Source organism: Hylobates moloch, unplaced genomic scaffold (genome assembly GCF_009828535.3).
Source record: "Hylobates moloch isolate HMO894 unplaced genomic scaffold, HMol_V3 SCAFFOLD_15, whole genome shotgun sequence".
NCBI lineage: Eukaryota > Metazoa > Chordata > Mammalia > Primates > Hylobatidae > Hylobates > Hylobates moloch.
In genome coordinates, this window is record NW_026652290.1 from 48,294,498 (window position 1) to 48,315,005 (window position 20,508).

The window sequence follows — 20,508 nt, forward strand, 5'->3', positions numbered from 1 at the left end:
CTTTTGTTCTTGCATCTTGCTCTGACACTAATATTCTGGACCTTTGTTTTTTAATAGGTGAATTTAGCTGACGAGTATTTGTGGGGCTGCTCATTTGGCTTTACTGTTTCCACTTGATTTTGTTTACTATTTGTTAACTCATTTCATCTTTTTCCTCTCCTCGCTTTTGCTAATTTGATATTACTTCTCTTTATTCCTTCCTGGCCTGCTTACCTCTGCGCTCACTATCATCCTTGATCCCTGTTATTTTGGGAATACTATGTTTTACTACTCGGTGAGTAGTTACCTGCCATTTCTAACACTCTTAATTAAACCTTCATCCCAACTAAATAACCATGCCCCCCAGTCCCTCACCAACAAAGATGAAATTTTTAGAGGAATTTTATATCTGAATGCCTGCAATCCTAGTCCAGGATTTTGCTGATATGGTCTAGAATTTTTAGTTCCATGCTATTTCCTAGATGTTCCAAGGCAGTACGATCCTTCCTTTCAAGAATTCTTACTTTACACTTACATTCTGAATCTTCAGCCATGTTAATATCTTCCATTTATGCATGCAATGTCTCCTGCTGCAACATTCACTGCTCTCTACTGTTTCTTATATTATTCATTTTCTTCTATCTTCATATTTCTATTCTGAGCCAATTACCAGCATCTAATTGGACATTTGAATTTTTTGTTCAAATGAGATGGATGAATCCCTCATGGCTAAAAATATTCTTCTTTTGCCCTGGCTCACCGAATTATAACTGGGCAAGAGTACTTGATCTCTGACATTCTATCTGACTACCTAGCTTTTGAACCCTTCTTTCCTAAGCCTGGGGACTTTCCCACCTTATTAGTCCCAGTTAAAGGTAGGGTCTACCTCCCATTAAATAAGCTAAAAATGCCAGCTGCCTGCCTTCTCAGTGCCCCCTTGCAGCTAGGAGGCCCCCTGAACCTGCCATTATTTACACCTGTCCCAGACTTTGATTCAGGAACTAATGCTGCAAAGCAAGGACTATGATGGAAAATGCTCACTGCAACAATGGTAGCTGCAGCAAGATCAAGATCCCGGAAAGCAGTGGCCAAGGTGCTCACTGTAGACTTTAGTGCCTGCAGCATCTGGTGCAAGCTACACTGTCTACGCCCAGGAACACAGCAGCAGCATCTGGCCTGGCCCAAATCTGTGTAAGATTTGATGCACTGTCCCTGGCTGCAGTGCCTGCAGGCATCCCTCTCTAGCCCTTCTAACAATTTCATAGCAACTCAACATCCTTAAAAATTTATTTTTCTTCCTAAGCCAACCAAAATCAACTTCTGTGGCATGCAAGTAAAAACCTAGGCCGATATGGTTGAATACAGAAGATTTATATTAGTTCTTTAGAGTCAATAATCCATACAGACTCTGTTGTAGCTTCTTTGTGAAGTGGATAAGAATTCCAATGGCAACCCAATTCCCCTCAAAACTGACCTATCTTCCTGTCTAGAAGTTGACAGGATTTCTATATTTATTGCTGCAGTCCAGCAATAATGTCTTTTAAAAAAGAATTCCATGAGTCCTTTCAATCTGAAGTCTAAAATTTTATTCAGCTCAGATGGGTTTCTTCTTTTATAATATGTATTTTCCATCTGTTACTTTGTCCCCTTCTAAGAATCCTATTGTTCAATTATTAGGCCTCCTACATAAATCCCTTAAGCATATTACATTTTTCACCTCACAATATCTTTGTTTTACAAGACACTCCTTCCAGAAAATTAATTCAGTTCTCAACAGAGACTGTTACCCTTTGTATTTCATCTAGTAAAAGTTTTAAATCAGGAGTAATCACTCTTTAAAAGTTAGTACTTATTTTTCTGGTTAATGCTTTCTTCTGCCTCTCTGATTTAGTTATGCTTGTTGTGAATGTTCAGCTTGATGTCTCCATCTCAAGTTATTAAATCCCCTTTTAAGTGGATCACACTATTTCTTTGCTAAATATGGGTTTGGCCCTCGGCACCCACACAAATCATCACACAGAGAAAGACACAGAAGTTTCCACTCTAGAGCCCAGGAGTGAATGAAAGGGCACACTGGGGTCTCCTCCACCTAGACACGGGAACATTTCTACCTGATCTCATGTCTCAAGAGAATAAACAGAGGAGAAGCACTCCTGCTCTGAAGAAACACTCAAAAACTTAAACACAGATCTATGTGTTAGTATTATTTAAAATAGAGAGGAGTCAGGAGTGGTGGCTCACGCCCGCAGTCCCAGCTACTAGGGAGACTGAGGTGGGAGGATTGCTTGAGCCTGAGAAGTCAAGGCTGCAGTGAGCAGTGATCATACCACTGCACCCCAGCCAGGGTGATAGGGCAAGACAGACTCTGCCTCAAAAATAAATAAAGTCGAAATAAAATATGGCTGGGTGAGGTGGCTCATGCCTGTTAATCCCAGCACTCTGGGAGGCCGAGGCAGGCGGATCACGAGGTCAGGAGTTCAAGACCATCCTGGCCAACATGGTGAAACCCCGTCTCTAGTAAAAATACAAAAATTAGCCGGACGTGGTGGCACATGCCTGTGGTCCCAGCTGCTCGGGAGGCTGAGGCAGAAGAATTGCTTAAACCCAGGAGGCAGAGGTTGTGGTGAGCCGAGATCGCACCACTGCACTACAGCCTGGGCGACAGAGAGAGACTCCGTCTCAAAAAATAATAATAATAAATAAAATAAAATAGAAAAATATTGAATCTAACAATGAAGGATTAAATAAGTTATGGTAATATATACAATATGATATTATGGAGATGTTAAGGATAGTTGAGAGTATTTAATTACATGAAGAAATGTTGATATGCCATTAAGAATTCAAGATATGAAATTTAATATACAGTGATGTTGCAACTGGGTAAACAGACACACAAATGGCTCAATAATGACACTACACAGAAATGTCAACAGTCATTATCTCTGAGTGGCAGGGCTTTGAACAATTTTATTTTCTTGATATATTTATTTGGTTTCTTCATTTTCTAGAAGAAGAAAACTACTTACACAATCAGACAAAAATTTATATTTGAAAAGCCACCAAAACAACTCCACTGGCCCCCCTCTCTTCACAGGATACACTGGAAGCTCATTATCACAGCACATTCTAGTTTTAACCTACAATTTTCTTTGCCTACCACTCTCCTCAATATACCCTGTGTCTTAGCAACATCAAAGATTTCACTATTCCTCAAAATTGCTGGATTTTTTTTACATGTCTATTTCTTAGCAAGTGTTGTTTCCTCAGCCTAAAAGCCTTCCAAACTTCCCTGGCCTCTTCATCCTTTAAGACTCAGCTCAAACATCTCTCTTCTGTCAAACTTTTCCCAATGTCCTCAGAAATAACTGCTTCCTTGTCTGAGGTCCACACCTTTTGCTCAGGGCACCACTGTGCAGGTCCCACCTGCACTGTGCTATGATGAAAGGTTTACACATCTACCTTTCTGCAGCACACTGAATAACGATCCCCCAAATATGTCCACATCCTAATTCCTAGAACCTGTGAGTTTGTCACACAACAAAGGGATTTTGCAGTTGTGCTTAAGGATATTGAGATAAAGAGTTTATCCTGAATTCTCTGCTGGGCTCAATATAATCACCAGGGTTTTACAACAGGGATGCAGGACAATCAGGGATGGAAAAAGGAGATGTGATGACAGCCCAAGAGGTTGAAGCAATATACTCTGAAGAGGGAAGAAGGGGCCACAAGCTGAGGAATGCTTGTGGCCTCTAGAAGCTGGGAAGGCAAGGAAACTGATATTCCCCTGAAGCCTCCAGAAGGAACACAGCCCTGCCAGTACCTTGACTTTAGAATTCTAACCTCTAGAACTGCCAGGAAATAATTCTGCGTTGGTTTTGAAGCCACCAAATTTGTAGTTATTTGTTATCGCAGCAACAGGAACCAATATACTCCCTGACTACATAAAGAATAACTTAGAGAAGGCAAGAAGGGTACTGGAAGAAGGAGAGGGACACGGAAGTAGGGAGAAGCACCTGTCTGCATTTGGTGAGAAATGAAATGTTGCCTACCCTCAAGGAAAATGACTGAAAAGTAGGAAAACGAGGCAGAGGAGACAAAAGAAAAAGAGAAGGGGTTAAGATTTTTTTGAAACTAACATTTTCTGCTAATTTATTTAACATTTATTAACATTCATTGAGAACTTATTAACTTCTGGGCTTTGTTCAAAGAACTCCCTAAGGAAATACTATCAGCCCCATTTTACACAGGAGAGGAATGAAGCAAGCGAGAAAGAAACTAGCCTGCGATCCTACAGCTAGTAAATAAAGGAAGCCAGGATAAGAATTTTCGCTCCAGAAAGCATGAAGAAAAAATCTTCTATGCAGAGAATCTGCAGAAATTTGTGCATTTACATAAGCCAAGGCGGCTGAATATAGTTTAAATCAGGCCAAATTCATTTAAAAAATACTCTCTACTCAGTGTGCCATAAGTCAGTATGGTTCTCTTTTCTGAGTAGTTGAATTCACACCTGGATTCAAATCCCTTGGCATGACACGGGAGAAGTTCACAAACTAGGAATGCTGCACTAAAGCCTACCCTAAATGTGCATCCAGCCCACTGTCCCACCCGACAGAGGCCCAGGCCCCCTGGGACCTGAGCTACAGAAGTCCCAGTACTTAATCTCCAGGAGCAGAACAGTCATGGGTACCCACATACCCAGCAAGGCCAGTGTAGTAATAGTCCTTCAGAAAGTCATCCAATTTTCAGTAAGATTTTTAAAGAAAAATATATTTGTTAAAAGGGAAAATGTCACATCAGAAAATATTGCTGTCACTTGCAAAATAATGATCACTAGCAATACTGAATACTACAGAAAATCCAATCAATGAATGAGAAGACTAACAAAATTCACTCAGAGTTGTGAATAAAAGAATACTGAAATGAATAGAAGTTTTAAAAATTTAAGAGACATAGAGTATTGAAAAGATCCAATACAAGTATAACAGGAAAGCCAGAGAGCCAGGAGAGGGCACACACAGAAGAAAAAGTAATGGAAGAAAACTTGCAGTAAACAAAAGCATTAAAAGATTTTAAAGGGACTGCCAATTTCTAGGCAAAAATTAATGAAATGGGATTCACACTTAGATGATGATCAACTGTCTGAATTTGAAGTGCTGTGCTGGCTTAGGGCAAGTGACTTATGAGTGGAGGAGGAGGTGAGGGGTTCTAAGGGGATGATGATGGCATCAGGAGCTTTGGCATGACTACATCCCCTCTGGGGGCTGCAGGCTGAAGGTGCTGGGCCCACAGCATTACCCCGGAAACAGAGGCGCACTTTCTTGACAACTGCCCAGGGCTCTCCCGCCAAAACTGAGCTGCGGAGCACAGAGGCGGCCCCAGGCTGTCCAGGGGCCTTTGACCCCGCCCTCCACACTGCAGGGTGAGCCTGTCCTGGCCTGCCCACCCACCACAGGCAAAGAGGAGGTGGGCAGAGGGCTTGGTCAAATGAGGTGCCAGGAAGCAGGCCCTGGTGAGGTCAGCAAGGAGTGGAAGAAAATGAGTCAGGTCTGGGCGCTGACCTCCTGAGTCAGCCAGGCTGAATGCAGGCAGGACCTGTGGTCAGCCAGGGAGCCACCTCCCCGAGAATAAACTTTTGAAAGAAGAAAATACTCAGTGAGTGTTTGAGATGTATAAAGGAAATGAAGGGCAAGACTGCTGGAAAAGGCAAAGAAACAGATTCTCTGCAGACTCCCCTCCAAGACTGATGGGGGGGAGAGAGTGATGTGACTACCTCGTCTCCATTTGAGACACTGTGAAGGCCCATTCCAGCTCAATCCCCTGGGACTGAAGAGGCAGCTGTCGCAGCTGCATCCATCTTAGCTTCTCCCTCTGCCCAACCGGCTTCCCTCACCCCCTCATTGGTACTGTTCCCAAGGCAGCCCCCACAAATTCTGCACACAAATCTGGTCTTGAGTCCTGCTTCCCTGGGAAGTAACCAGGAAGATCAATTATCTCCTCACTGCATATTTACAGTATATCAATTTAATTTTTAAAATTTATTTTATTTAAAAATCATCTTTATTGTAATTTAAATTAAATTCCAATATTATAATAGTCTTTTCTTTTTTTAATCGGGGTCAAAACTTCAACTGCCAGCTGGGTGTAGTGGCTTAGGCGTGTAAACCCAGCACTTTTGGAGGCTGAGGCAGGTGGATCAACTGAGGTCAGGAGTTCAAAACCAGCCTGACCAACGTGGTGAAACCCTGTCTCTACTAAAAATACCAAATTAGACAAATATGGTGGCACATGCCTGTAAATCCCAGCTACTTGGGAGGCTGAGCAGGAGAATCGCTTCAATCTGGGAGGTGGAGAGTGCAGTGAGCCGAGATCGCACCACTGCACTCCAGCATGGGCAACAAAAGCAAAACGCCGTCTCCACCAAAAAAAAAAAAAACACACACACACCAAAAACTTCAACTGTCTGTAGAGCTAAATAGGTAAATAAATGTCTGCGAGAGCCAAGTAAAGAACAAAGGGGCTGGCAGAAACTGCAGCAAGTGGAGAACTCAGGCCCAAAGTGTTATAATTCAAAAAACTTTAAACACTGTAAGGCAAATGAATTTTGCCAATTTGTGTCCTGTGGACAGTACTTTCACAAAGATTGAATCAGCATTCACACAACTTTGCACTTAGCTTTGTTCACGTACCTTTATGTCCAACATTTCACCACGGTCGAGGTCTAATCCTGTCAATTACAGTTTAAAACGGTGGTCTGCACACTCTCCAATGAGGCAAGTTGCCATCATTACTTCGCCATTCCTTTATGGTTGAGATGGCTAAACTGCTGGGAGGCGACCTAGCAATGTTAGTGATAGTGTCACTGGGGGGTATACTGAATGTCACCATAATCATTTGTGAGCCCAAGTTTATTTCTCTAAATTTAGCTTTCCAGCACTGCTCCTGATACATATACAATAAACATGGCAGTTTCATAATTAAAAGTGACCACAGCTGTCTCACAGATAATAAAACCATCTTAATATTGCACAAATATCTTAAAAGTCTGGAGAGAAACTTCTTTGGGAGTAATGGTCGAAGCTGACCATTTCACCTAAACTTGAAATAAAACAGAAACCTTTAGGTCAGCTAACAGTCTGCATTCTTTTCATGCCAGGGCAAAGGCTAGACGTGTATTCTAGTTATTGTTTCCCTGTCCTTCCCAGAGTGGATTGTGCATCCTTATTTGGAAATTTTCCTTTCTGGCCCACAATTAGGGGAAAATGCTTTATAGTCTGGACTCACTAGAGCATACAACAGAATTATATACTTCTAAAAATTGGAAGGGATTTCATAGATGTAGCCCAAGTCTTCATTTGACCAACATGAAAATCCATCAGGGTAAAGAAAGGAGGCAAAATGCACCTAGAGTGCCTTTTCTCTGAATCCAAAGTTTTGTCTAACAGTCCAACCTATCACCTAGGAAAAACGAAGCTTGTTTATTTAATGTCATCCACTTATAATCAGGCCTCAACAGAGATCTCTCCTGTATCAGTTCTCTTCAAGGTAATTGCACACACCGTCTCATTTTCAAAACACTCAGATCTGACTCTTACAGCCTTGAGGGGTAAAGCAGATTAAAACTCATCAAGGGCTGGTGTGCACAAAGCTTACAGCACACTTCCATGTTTCTTCCCCCTGGCTTCAGTCCTCACTCTTCCTCCCCATGTCTCTCCCAACCCTCCCAGCACCTGGCTGCCCCTCCCATCTCACATCCTCCCATGCTGGCCTGCCATGGGCCCTCACATAGAAAGAAGCCTGAATTTGTCTGCTGGCAAACCCTGGCTCAGCCCAACCAAGCCCTGGGGTTTATTCTGCAGCCACAGCAAACCAGGAAACTTGCCCCCTGAGAAAGGGAAAGGTCTACCTGAAGAGATGACACTGGACTGAGACCTGAAATGGTAAGTAGGAGATGGTATATTTTATCTTCCAAATTAGGGCACTTTTCGAGACTAAAAATAACAGGAGTAAACTGATCCACAATTAGGTGTTAACTGGAAGTATCCTGTGCAAACTGGGCCTTGCAGTCAACCCATGGAGGATCAGCCGTAACATGCTGAGAGAGGAGCATCCAGGCACAGGGAAGCCCATGCAGGAGCCCTGAGGCCAGGAGGGGTGTGATGTGGTACAAGAAAGCAACAGAAAGCAGGCCCACGTGGCCAGGCGCGGTGGCTCACGCTTGTAATCCCAGCACTTTGGGAGGCCGAGGCGGGCGGATCACGCGGTCAGGAGATTGAGACCACAGTGAAACCCCGTCTCTACTAAAAATACAAAAAATTAGCCGGGCGTGGTGGCGGGCGCCTGTAGTCCCAGCTACTCGGAGAGGCTGAGGCAGGAGAATGGCGTGAACCCGGGAGGCGGAGCTTGCAGTGAGCCGAGATTGCGCCACTGCACTCCAGCCTGGGCGACAGAGCGAGACTCCGTCTCAAAAAAAAAAAAAAAAAAAAGAAAGAAAGCAGGCCCACGCATCTTCCACAGGTGCCAGGGCACGGGAACAGCACCTGACCACATGCTTGTGCAGTGACACTTTATCTAAGACTCATTTCTATGGCCACTCAGCTACCTGAGAAGATGTCATCAGTGGGAAAAGGAAGAGAGCTCCAGAGAAGCTCAAAATGACTGTGCCCTAAACTCCACACCTGCATACTACTAGGAGAAGCACTTCTGGTCTGTATACAGTTCTGGCAGGTTTGGCTACCAGTCTCCAGGCACACAGGAACAGATTAGAGGCAGCAGATAAGAGAGGAATGACCAGAATGCTGGCAAGCACATCACCATGGTGTGGGCTGACCACAGCCATCAAGAAGCCCCAGAGCATCTCCAGAGTCGAAGCTGGTACCAGAATTCACATTAATAGGGATGAGACCAGCCTGAGCAACATAGCAAGACCCCATCTCTACTAAAAATTTAAAAAATTAGCCAAGCGAGGTGGCACACGTCTGTGGTCCCAGCTACTCGAGAGGTTGAGGCGGGAGGATCACTTGAGCCTGGGGGGTCAAGGCTGCAGTGAGCCATGATTACACCACTGCTCTCCAGCCTGGGTGACAACACAAGACTCTGTCTCAAAAAAAATAGGAATAACTTGAGTAATGAGAAAACAGTAAATGAAAAAGGCATGCTTGTGATACTTCAAGCCCTGTTTTCTATATGAAAGTGTTAGCATAAGGTTCTGGATACCAAAATTTACAGAAGAGGTCATTTTAATGTATAGTTTACACTAAAATTTCATCATTGATCTGATTACTGTTATCTCTTGATTTGCAATCTTTCTTCTTTCCCTTATGATTCAAAATCCCTATGAAAGCATAAAGCACAGGCTGTCAGGGAAGTTGTGCAGGAGGAACACAGAAACACAAATACGCATGGGCAAACAAAGCACTCAGAGCCATATACCCCTCTCTCTCATATTTTGTTAACCTGCAAATACAGGCTGTTATATCACATTTTTGGTCCAGTTTGGAAGCATATTAATTCCATGTAACTTCAGCATACTATAACGTACTACTGAGGGGAGAGCAAAAGAGGCCAAAATAAACAGATAATTTTCATAATAGTTTTTTACCACTATGAATAGACTCTTTGTTTATCTGCTTACAGATCAAAAGGTTAGACTGCTTATAATGTAACCTTCCAAGATTTTTTTTTAAATTTGGCTGCTTGTGCTAGAGAGAAAAGCAGGACCAATTAGAGAACGAGATGAATTCTCTGGCAGATAAAACAAAGGGGATTTTCAAGGACTTTGGAGGTGGCTGGCACCAGTTCTTTACTAGATATAGTTTCACATCAAAATGTATTACTTTATCTTTCTAGGTTTATCATAAACCCTAATCTTAACACTCAACCATAATTAGGCTTAATTTGGAACAGGAAGTTGGAAATGAGGAGAGCATAAAAGAAAAAAGAAAAATTTTTCTGAAGCAAAAGAGCAAGGGTTAAAAAGGAAAAAGAACAGAGAAAGAATGATATTGGTAAAAGAATATTTACAAATACATATGAAAGACTGAGGGAAAGGAGACCATGGTGATGTTAGGTCTCTGGGACAGGCACGAAAGGAGACAGTGGCATGGGCAAGGTCCCTGTGATACCTGCACCCCCCTGGGAGTTCCACTGGCTCAGAATTTCTGGGTCACCTTTGTAGTGGTGTGGGGTGAGGAAAAACTCTTATGCACAAGCTTTCTGGAAGTTTGTGCCACTAAAATAATTTCTTTAATCCCAATATAAAACATTTGGCCAACCACATTCGTTTTGAAATATCAAACCTACTTTCTCCTGAGAATTCAAAACCTTCCTGGAAATACAAGGGACAGCTGCCATCAATTCACTAAAAGCATACATTTTTGCTAAGGACCCTGCAGAGTGTTGGAGACCATGGAGATGGCAAAGATAAACATGGATCCTCAGACAGTTCTTACTTAGCTGGAGAAGCAACCAACTGCAGCACAACGTCCATGTGAAGGCAGATGCCAAACAACACGCACCCTGGCTAAGCAAGAAGGTAGCAGACAAACTGGACGGAGGAGGGCAGCAAGGGCAATGGAACAGCAGAGGCTGGGTCTGGTGAAGGACAGCCCTAGAAGTGTTTTTATCCTGTGACAGTAAAGTCTTCAGGATACCTGGAACTCTTCAAAATTCTCAATATTTTAATGTTACTTCTATGATACTACATAGGCTGGTTTGATCTGATTGGAGCCATATAAAAATTTTTTTTAAGTAAAATAGAATTCAACAAACTAGAAATCCCATACCTAAAGCAAATTTGCACAACATATTCAAGAGGTAAAATCCAAACACTTCTCTGAGTTAGAAATGTTTAAAAGTCTGGCCATGAGCGGTGGCTCATGCCTGTTACACCAACATTTTGGGAGGCCAGGGCAGGAGGATCCCTTGAGGCCAGGAGTTCGAGACCAGCCTGAACAACAGAGCAAGCCCCTGTCTCTTGGGAAAAAATGTCTAAAACCATAAAATCACAGAATGTTAAAGTTACCAGGAACTTTAGAACTAACCATGCACACATACCCTTATTTTATATATAACACAATAAGGGACCAAGAAAAATTTATGCTATTAATTCACCTTTCATGTTAAAAAAAAAAATTCCAAAAGGAAGATTTAGAAAAACCTGACTTAAAGTTTATTATAAGGTGAAGATATTTAAATCCATCAAATCATTATATCTAAAAAGAAAAATAGTAAGATCTCTGTGAATGCCCAAAAGGCATTTTACAAAATTCAGCGGCTATTTCTGATTTTCAGAGGACACCTACCACATCATCACTAGTGCCTCTGAGGAGATAGTTTATATCTATGCCCCTGAGTAGACAGTTTATAGCTCCCACAGAGGCCTTGCACATTTCTTATTTCTTCCTCAGGTTTTATACATTTTGTTCACAGTGTGAATGAAACCTTTTAATACACCATTGTGGCCAGGCACAGTGGCTCATGCCTATAATCTCAGTACTTTCAGAGGCTGAGGTGGGTGGATCACTTGAGCTCAGGAGTTCAAGACCAGCCTGGGCAACATGGTGAAACCCCATCTCTACAAAAAATACAAAAATTAGCTGGGTGTGGTAGCGCGTGCCTGTAGTCCCAGTTACTCAGGAGGCTGAGGTAGGAGGATTGCCTGGGCCTGGAAGGCACAGGTTGCAGTGAGCCGAGATAGCACCACTGTACTCCAGCCTGGGTGACACAGCAAGACCCTGCCTCAAAAAAATAAAATAAAATAAACCATTGTTTCTGATTACTAACATAAAACTAATGTTATATATACATCTACATCATATAAGCATATATATGCACACACATACATATCTGAATTTATATACTCATTTCCAAGCTGGTTACCTTACTAAATTGCCATAAGTTCTCATGGTTTTTCAGTTGATCTCCTTGGCTATTCTAACATGAAAATTCTAGTATGTACAAATAATGCTAATTTTGTCTCATTTTTTAATAACCATTTTTTTTTTAAATCTTACTGCTTTGGCTAGCATATTTGAAAACAGTGTCATAAAGTCCTGTATGGGCACCACTGTTTCCTCCCTGACCTTTATGGGGATGTTTTTAGTTTCCTGTTAAGCATGGTATGTGCTGCTTTTAGAGTATTTATCTTAAGAAAAGATCCAGACTATTCCAACAGGAATTAAATGTTTATGAGGTAGATGTTAAATTTTATTAAATGCATTATTGACATACAGTATGATGGTAATTTTTATCTTTAAATGTACTGATATTTCCAATTCTACTTATATAATAATATTTTTGCATTCTTAGAATAAGCCACTTTTTAGCCAATGATGTAATTTTTTTTAAATGTATGGTTGGATTAAATGTGGCTGATATTTCAGTTAAGGAGAGCATCTACATTAGTAAGAATATACTGTGGCTTTCGTTGTTCATACCATCTTTGAAAAGCTTTGGTATCAGAAATAGTATTAACAGTATTAGTACTACTTTTATCAAAACAAATCGGAATGCTTTCCATCTTTTCTGTACTTTGGAATATTATTCAAGTTTCTATTATTTGAATATCACCTTCATAATTTTGGCTATATTTGCATTCGGCTGTCTTATGTGTTTAATATTTTTCTGCATAAACTTAATATTGACTAATTTCTTCTTTGACTTAACCTGGTCCTAAGCAACAGACATAGACTAAATGTACAAGTTACAGTTTTTCTAGCATATTTTAATTATTAAATTAAGAAATAATCATCTGTACATATCTTATTATATCCTCTGTAATATATAATATCTAATATCTTTGGGAAACATACCACATAACTTTAAATAGCACAGAAATTGTATTTTTCTCGTATTTGAAAAACTTTACCTATAACACCATCTGGATTCAGGATTATTTGGGGAGGTTTTTTTTTTTGTTTTTTTTTTTTTGTTTTTTTTTTTGAGACGTAGTTTCACTCACGTTGCCCAGGCTGGAGTGCAATGGCACAATCTCAGCTCACTGCAACCTCCGCCTCCCGGGTTTTCAAGTGATTCTCCTGCCTCAGCCTCCCGAGTAACTGGGATTACAGGCATGCACCGCTACGCCCGGCTAATTTTGTGTTTTTAGTAGAGACAGGGTTTCTCCATGTTGGTCAGGCTGGTCTCGAACTCCCGACCTTGGTGATCCGCCCGCCTCAGCCTCCCAAAGTGCTAGGATTACAGGCGTGAGCCACTGCGCCCAGCCGGGAGCTATTTTCTTAAGTCACTTTGTGACATCTTCCAAGAATATTTTTCTGTCCAAGTGTTTCATTTCTTTATGAATTGATTTTGGTAATTTTGTTTTCCTAATTTCATTGAGATTTTCTACTTTTTATTCTAGTTTTTAAAAAATATCCAACATCCCTGATTATATACATTATATATATAGTGTATATATATACACACATATATATAGCTAACATATCTATAATATACACTATATATAAGTTATATAATACATATACATTGTATATGTATTATATATTATACATATACATTGTATATGTATTATATATATATTATACATATACATTGCATATGTATTATATATATTATACATATACATTGTATATGTATAATATATATATAGCTAACTTGGGTTATTTGTGTTATCTTATTTCTTGATGAGTCTAACTAAAACTTTACTTCATTGTTTAACAAAGAACATACTCTTAGGATTTTTCTGCCCCAGCCTCCTGAGTAGCTGGGACTACAAGCAGTGCCACCATGCCCAGCTAATTTAAAAAATTTTTTTTGTACAGATGGGGTCTCACTGTGTTGCCCAGGCTAGTCTCCAACTCCTGGCCTCAAGCGGTCCTCTCACCTCAGCCTCCCAAAGTGTTGACATTTGCCACCATGCCTGGCTGCATATAATTTTTGGGGTTGTCTTCTCAGTTTGCTGAGGTTTTTTTAATAAACAAAGATCTCTGACAGGGACAAGGCTGGGCTAGGTACTGAGGAAAGGGAAGAGTGAAACAGACACGGTCGTAACTTACTTCATTAATTTCTGCCGCTTTTAAAAACTCCCTCTGGTTATCCCAGATTTCTTTTGTTGTTTCTTTTCTTTTGAATGTCCTTTGTGTAGAACTTACTTTATTTTCATTCTTTATTTTTTGATAATAAAAGCTTTCAGAGGAATAAATTTGCTTATTATTTGTAACTTTATTAGTATGTCATAATTATTTTTCTAAATGATCTATAATTGTAGTTTTCGATTCCTATTTGAGTCAAAATTTCCAAATAGATTAAGTTTTTAAAATGTCAACTTTCATTACAGTTTTATTGCATTACGATCACAGAGTGACCAGTAAAATTTCCCTTGAATGACAGTAATGAAGTTTTCTTTCTGGCCTTAGAATAGATCAATATATTAACCATTCCATGATCATTTTGAAAAAATGGTTTGTGTAAGACACAGTTAAATTCTCCCACTTTACTTGTGAGTTTTTCCATGTGTTTCAAATAGGTTTTGCTTTAGTTATTTCCAGTGTTTTGCTATTTAGTGAGTGTACTTTGTAACTGCTATTTTTTCTTCTTGAATTGTACTTTTATCAATATAAAAGGTCCTATCTCATTTAAGATACTTTGTGGTGAATTGTGTCTTTAACTGATACTATTGTTTCAGTAGAATTATCTTGTAAGATAGACAAAGCCAAGAAAGATATCCACAATTAAATCACATTTTGTTTTACTGTCAAGAAAGACGCTGCTACCTACAGAATGGGAGAATATTTTTGCAAGCTATCCATTTGACAAAGGTCTAATATCCAGAATCTACAAGGAACTTAAACAAATTTACAAGAAAAAAACTACCCCATTAAAAAGTCGGCAAAGGACATGAACAGATACTTTTCTAAAGAAGACATTTATGCAGCCAACAAACATATGAAAAAATGGTCAACATCACTGATTATTAGAGAAATGCGCATCAAAACCAGAATGAGATACCATCTCATGCCAGTCAGAATGACGACTATCAAAAAGTCAAGAAACAACAGATGCTGGTGAGGCTGTGGAGAAATACACTGTTGGTGGGAATGCAAATTAGTTCAACCGTTGTGGAAGACAGTGCGACGATTCCTCAAAGACCTAGAACCAGAAATGCCATTTGACCCAGCAATTCCATTACTGAATATATACCCAAAGGAATATAAATCATTCTGTTATAAAGATACATGCACCTGTATGTTCACTGCAGCACTGTTCACAATAGCAAAGACATGGAATCAATCCAAATGTCCATCAATGACAGAGTGGATAAATAAAATGTGGTACATATACACCATGGAATAGAATGCAGCCATAAAAAGGAACAAGATCATGTCCTCTGCAGGGACACGGATGGAGCTGGAAGCCATTATCCTCAGCAAAATAACACAGAAACAGAAAGCCAAACACCACACATTCTTGCTTATAAATGGGAGCTTAACAATGAGAACACACGGAAACGGTGCGGGGGATGGGGGGAACAAAACACACTGTGGCCTGCCAGGGCGGGGGCGGTAGGAGGGAGAGCATCAGGATAAACAGCTAATGCACGTGGGGCTTTAATACCTAGGTGATAGGTTGATCGGTGCAGCAAACCACCATGGCACACGTTTACTTATGTAACAAACCTGCACGTCCTGCACATGTATCCTTAAAATAAAATAAATTTAACTTTTTAAAATAAATTTAACTTAAAATAAAATTATTTTTTTTAAAAAAAGATACTGCTTTAAGAAACAGAAAGTATAAAAAAACCAGGCAGTATTCTATCAAGTCAAAGTTCTTTGGACTTAAATGGGAAAATATTTATATATTTTAAGTGCAAACTCTAATCGAGTGATATGGCCGTTCGAATAGGGGTCTCAGGCTCCTATTAGAAGCTACGCAAATTAAATATAACTTGAATCTAAGACACACGAGTATGATGACACCTCTTTCTTCAAATTTTGAAGTCCATGCTACAGAAAGATTACAAAGGTGGTGAATAAGAATTCTATACCCAGGCAAAGTATATAAAGGGTAAGGGCAAAATACTATCCTCAGATGAAGGTTGAGAAAACTTAAAAGCACAGAATATCCCTGAATGTGCTCAAACCAAATATGTTCAAGAATATGTTCCAACCAAAGCAAAAGTGGCTCAAGCTGATATCTGAAGTCTGGGTAGGGTAAGAATCCCAACCTTGTCCCTGTCAGAGATCTCTGTTTATTAAAAAAAAAAACCTCAGCAAACTGAGAAGACAACCCCAAAAATTATATGGGGTCAGGCATGGTGGCAAATGTCAACACTTTGGGAGGCTGAGGTGAGAGGACCGCTTGAGGCCAGGAGCTGGAGACTAGCCTGGGCAACACAGTGAGACCCCATCTGTACAAAAAAAAATTTTTTTTAATTAGCTGGGCATGGTGGCACTGCCTGTAGTCCCAGCTACTTCAGGAGGCTGGGGCAGAGAGGAAGGTCAAGGCTGCAGTGAGCCAGCATCGCACCACTGCACTCCAGCCTGGCCAACAGCAAAACCTTGTCTCTTTAAAAAAAAAAAAAGGTTATATGGGAAGAAATCCCAATATTATTTGGAATAAAACACTTATGTAAACATCTTTTAATCCTAGAAAGATTTAGAACAAGTGGGGAAATAATCAAAAGAATCAGACAAGTAGTAATAGAATTCCGTATTAAGAAATATCTGCATTATAGAATTATACTTTTAATGTTTATGAGAATTAGACCTATTAAAGAGTTACAGGTCAACCTTGTGATTCCAATTCAAAATACGTAACTGAGTAATTAATTTGTAATTTTAAATTGGAAAGCGTGCATCTACATATACACACATATAAAGAGAGAATATAGGCTGGGCACTGTGGCTCACACCTATAATCTCAGCACTTTGGGAGGCCAAGGTGGGAGGAAAGCTTGAGCCCAGGAGTTCAAGACTAGCCTGGGCAATATAGCAAGACCCCATCTCTATAAAAAATACAAAAATTAGCCAGGTATGGTGACATGCTCCTGTAGTCGCAGCTACTCGGGAGGCTGAGGTGAGAGGACCACTTGCACCCAGGAGGTCAAGGCTGCAGTGAGCTATGACCCTGCCACTGCACTCCAGCCTGTGCGACAGAGACAGAAACTGTCTCAAAAAAAAAAGAGAGGCCGGGCGCAGTGGCTCACGCTTGTAATCCCAGCACTTTGGGAGGCCGAGGCGGGTGGATCACGAGGTCAGGAGATCGAGACCACAGTGAAACCCCGTCTCTACTAAAAATACAAAAAATTAGCCGGGCGTGGTGGCGGGCGCCTGTAGTCCCAGCTACTCGGAGAGGCTGAGGCAGGAGAATGGCGTGAACCTGGGAAGCGGAGCTTGCAGTGAGCCGAGATTGCGCCACTGCACTCCAGCCTGGGCGACAGAGCGAGACTCCGTCTCAAAAAAAAAAAAAAAAGAGAGAGAGAGAGAGAATATAAATGTTTTGGAATATATAAGAGGACTTAAGAATCACTAAGTTCATTAGAATAATTATTAAATTTATAAGACTTTAACAACTGGATTTTTTTGTCAGACTTTAACAAGAACCTAAATATACTAAATTAATAAACACAAATTAAAATGTTAACTTTATTAGCAGAGTTTGTAAACAGAACTCAATTTAACCAGATGCTCTTAAAGAGTGCTTATTAAATTTTACTGCATTTATAAATAGAATATATGGAATAAGACATTGAACTTGAAAGTTTCAAGAGCTACTTTTTTATTATCCACAACTTTAAATGACTTAATTTTAAAAATCAAAGTAACTATATAAACAAGCTTTTCTGCAGTATATATATTTGATTTTCTGTCTTAATTAGGGGAAGCTCTTTAATGGAGAGCTTAACCCATTGACATTTATTACAGTAACAGATATATTTGACATTACTTCTTAGATTTTTTACTATGTATTATCATTGATATTTGATGTATGCATCTTCACTTTTTTTTTTGTTTTTGAGATGGAGTTTTGCTCTTGTTGCCCAGGCTGGAGTGCAATGGTGCAATCTTGGCTCACAGCAACCTCCGCTCCCAGGTTCAAGCGATTCTCCTGCCTCAGCCTCCCTAGTAGCTGGGATTACAGGCATGTGCCACCACGCCTGGCTAATTTTGTATTTTTCAGTGGAGACAAGGTTTCTCCATGTTGGTCAGGCTGGTCTCGAACTCCCAACTTCAGGTGATCCGCCCACGTCGGCCTCCCAAAGTGCTGCGATTACAGGCGTGAGCCACTGCACCCAGCCACATCTTCACTTTTACAAAAGCAAAGAGAATCCAAAAGAGAGAAAAAGGATCCAAGAAGTAATGAACTAACCTGAGAATGAGATAGGACTAGAAAGCAACCAGTCCAAACCAAAGTATTAGGTTGGAGGGTTAAGAAGAATTAACAGCTAAAGCTTATCAGGTGCTTTCTGTGTGTGTCTATTTTAAGCTTTCATATCTTTTAACCTATGAATCACCACAACAATCCTACAATGTAGGTTATATTACTCTTCCCCTTCCTACATAAAGAATTTGAAGCTCGAAGAAAAATTATTTGCCTGGGCCGGGCGCGGTGGCTCACGTCTGTAATCCCAGCACTTTGGGAGTCTGAGGCGGGCGGATCACAATGTCAGGAGATGGAGACCAGCCTGGCTAACACGGTGAAACCCCATCTCTACTAAAAAATACAAAAAAGTAGCCGGGCGCAGTGGCGGGTGCCTGTAGTCCCAGCTACTCGGGAGGCTGAGGCAGGAGAATGGCGTGAACCTGGGAGGTGGAGCTTGCAGTGAGCCTAGATCGCGCCACTGCACTCCAGCCTAGATGACAGAGCGAGACTCTGTCTCAAAAAATATATATATAAAAATAAAAAATTATTTGCCTGAAGTCTGAGGGCAGAAGTGACAGAAAAGAGAGCAGGGTACGGTGGCTCATGCCTGTAATCCCAGCAATTTGGGAGGCCCAGGTGGGCGGATCACCTGAGGTCAGGAATTGGAGACCAACCTGGCCAATATGGCGAAACCCCGTCTCTACTAAAAATATAAAAATTAGCCAGGCGTGGTGGCACACACTTGTAGCCCCAGGTACTCGGGAGGCTGAGGCAGGAGAATCTCTTGAACCTGGGAGGCAGACGTTGCAGTGAGCTGAGATCACTTCACTGCACTCCAGCCTAAGCAACAGAATGCGACTCTATCTCAAAAAAAAAGAAAAAAAGAAGTGACAGAACTGAGTATGAAAAGGCAGACTAGCTCCAGAGCCCAAACTCTTAACCACTGTGCTTCTTGTTTTTAAAAAGAAATTCCCTCTAACAGTCTGCAAAAGAAAGAATATTAAAAATAATAAAAGCATATTAATTTTAAAAGTAAAGAGCATACTCATACCAACTCCTTTCCATTCTCCTTCCTCCTTCCTCCTGTCTTCACAGATCACGCGTTATGCAATTTAAGATGCCACTGTCTTCTCTATAAATCTAAACATACTACCTGGTTCTCCAGTAAATAATACATGAGATCCTGATATTTTAAATGCTGATCGGCCTTCCATTTTTAGAATTAACCTATAAATGATGCACAGAAGACTTACTAATACTAATTATGGAACAGAATGTAAATGTTCTAGCCATATGAAAGGTCCAGAGGCAGACTGGGAATAAGTGCAGGAGGGGGACTCTTGAGAATAAGGCAGAAGACGTTTAGGGGCACTACATCCTCATTTACCTGTGACGAAGCCTAGGACACTATTTAAAGCTGGTGAGTCAAGAAATACAAGTGGAAAACAATAGATTGGCTTAGAATTTTAAAGTTTTTTCTTTTTTGAGACAGTCTTACTCTGTCACCCAGGTTGGAATGCAGTAGCACGATCTCAGCTCATTGCAACCTCCGCCTCCCGGGCTCAAGCGATTCTCCTGCCTCAGCCTCCCGAGTAGCTCAGATTACAGGTGCCCACCACTGCACCCGACTAATTTTTGTATTTTTAGTAGAGATGGGGTTTCACCATGTTGGCCAGGCTGGTCTCAAAATGAAAATTTCATATAGCAAAGTGGAAAGAATTTTACAGTAAACTTCTGTATACCACTACTTGTATTCTACCATTAGCATTTTTATACTAACAATGGATTTGGAAAATTTAAGTATGACTTGCAGAAATGGGGGTGAGGGAAATATATAGTAGGGAAAATGTGCTTAATTCCTCAACTTTCATACTGCAAGTTAGTAGTAGAGAGGCTGAAAACTAACAAATCAAGAAACAATAAGAGTATAGTATAGCATGTAGAATTATAGAGATAACTACCATTTCATTGAAATGCATCAAAAAATAAGACAGACTAATGGGTGGGTAGAGGGATGAATATAGAGATGTACAAATAAAGCAAATACAGCAAAATATTAATTTAGAATCTAGGTGGTTGGTACATGGGTGTTTACTATGTAAGTCTTAATTTTTCGGATTAAAATTTTTTTAATAAAATACTGATGCAAATATGGTTGAGAATGGTCATCATGTCTACAAAGAGACACTAATGTTTACCAATATG

General features: G+C 40.5%; 1 protein-coding gene across 8 annotated transcripts in view; it reads right to left on the reverse strand.

Annotated features, from left to right (window-relative positions):
• Positions 1-20,508, reverse strand: part of SPECC1 (sperm antigen with calponin homology and coiled-coil domains 1) — a 236,651-nt gene that overhangs the window by 143,330 nt on the left and 72,813 nt on the right. The gene's annotated exons all lie outside the window — the stretch shown is intronic.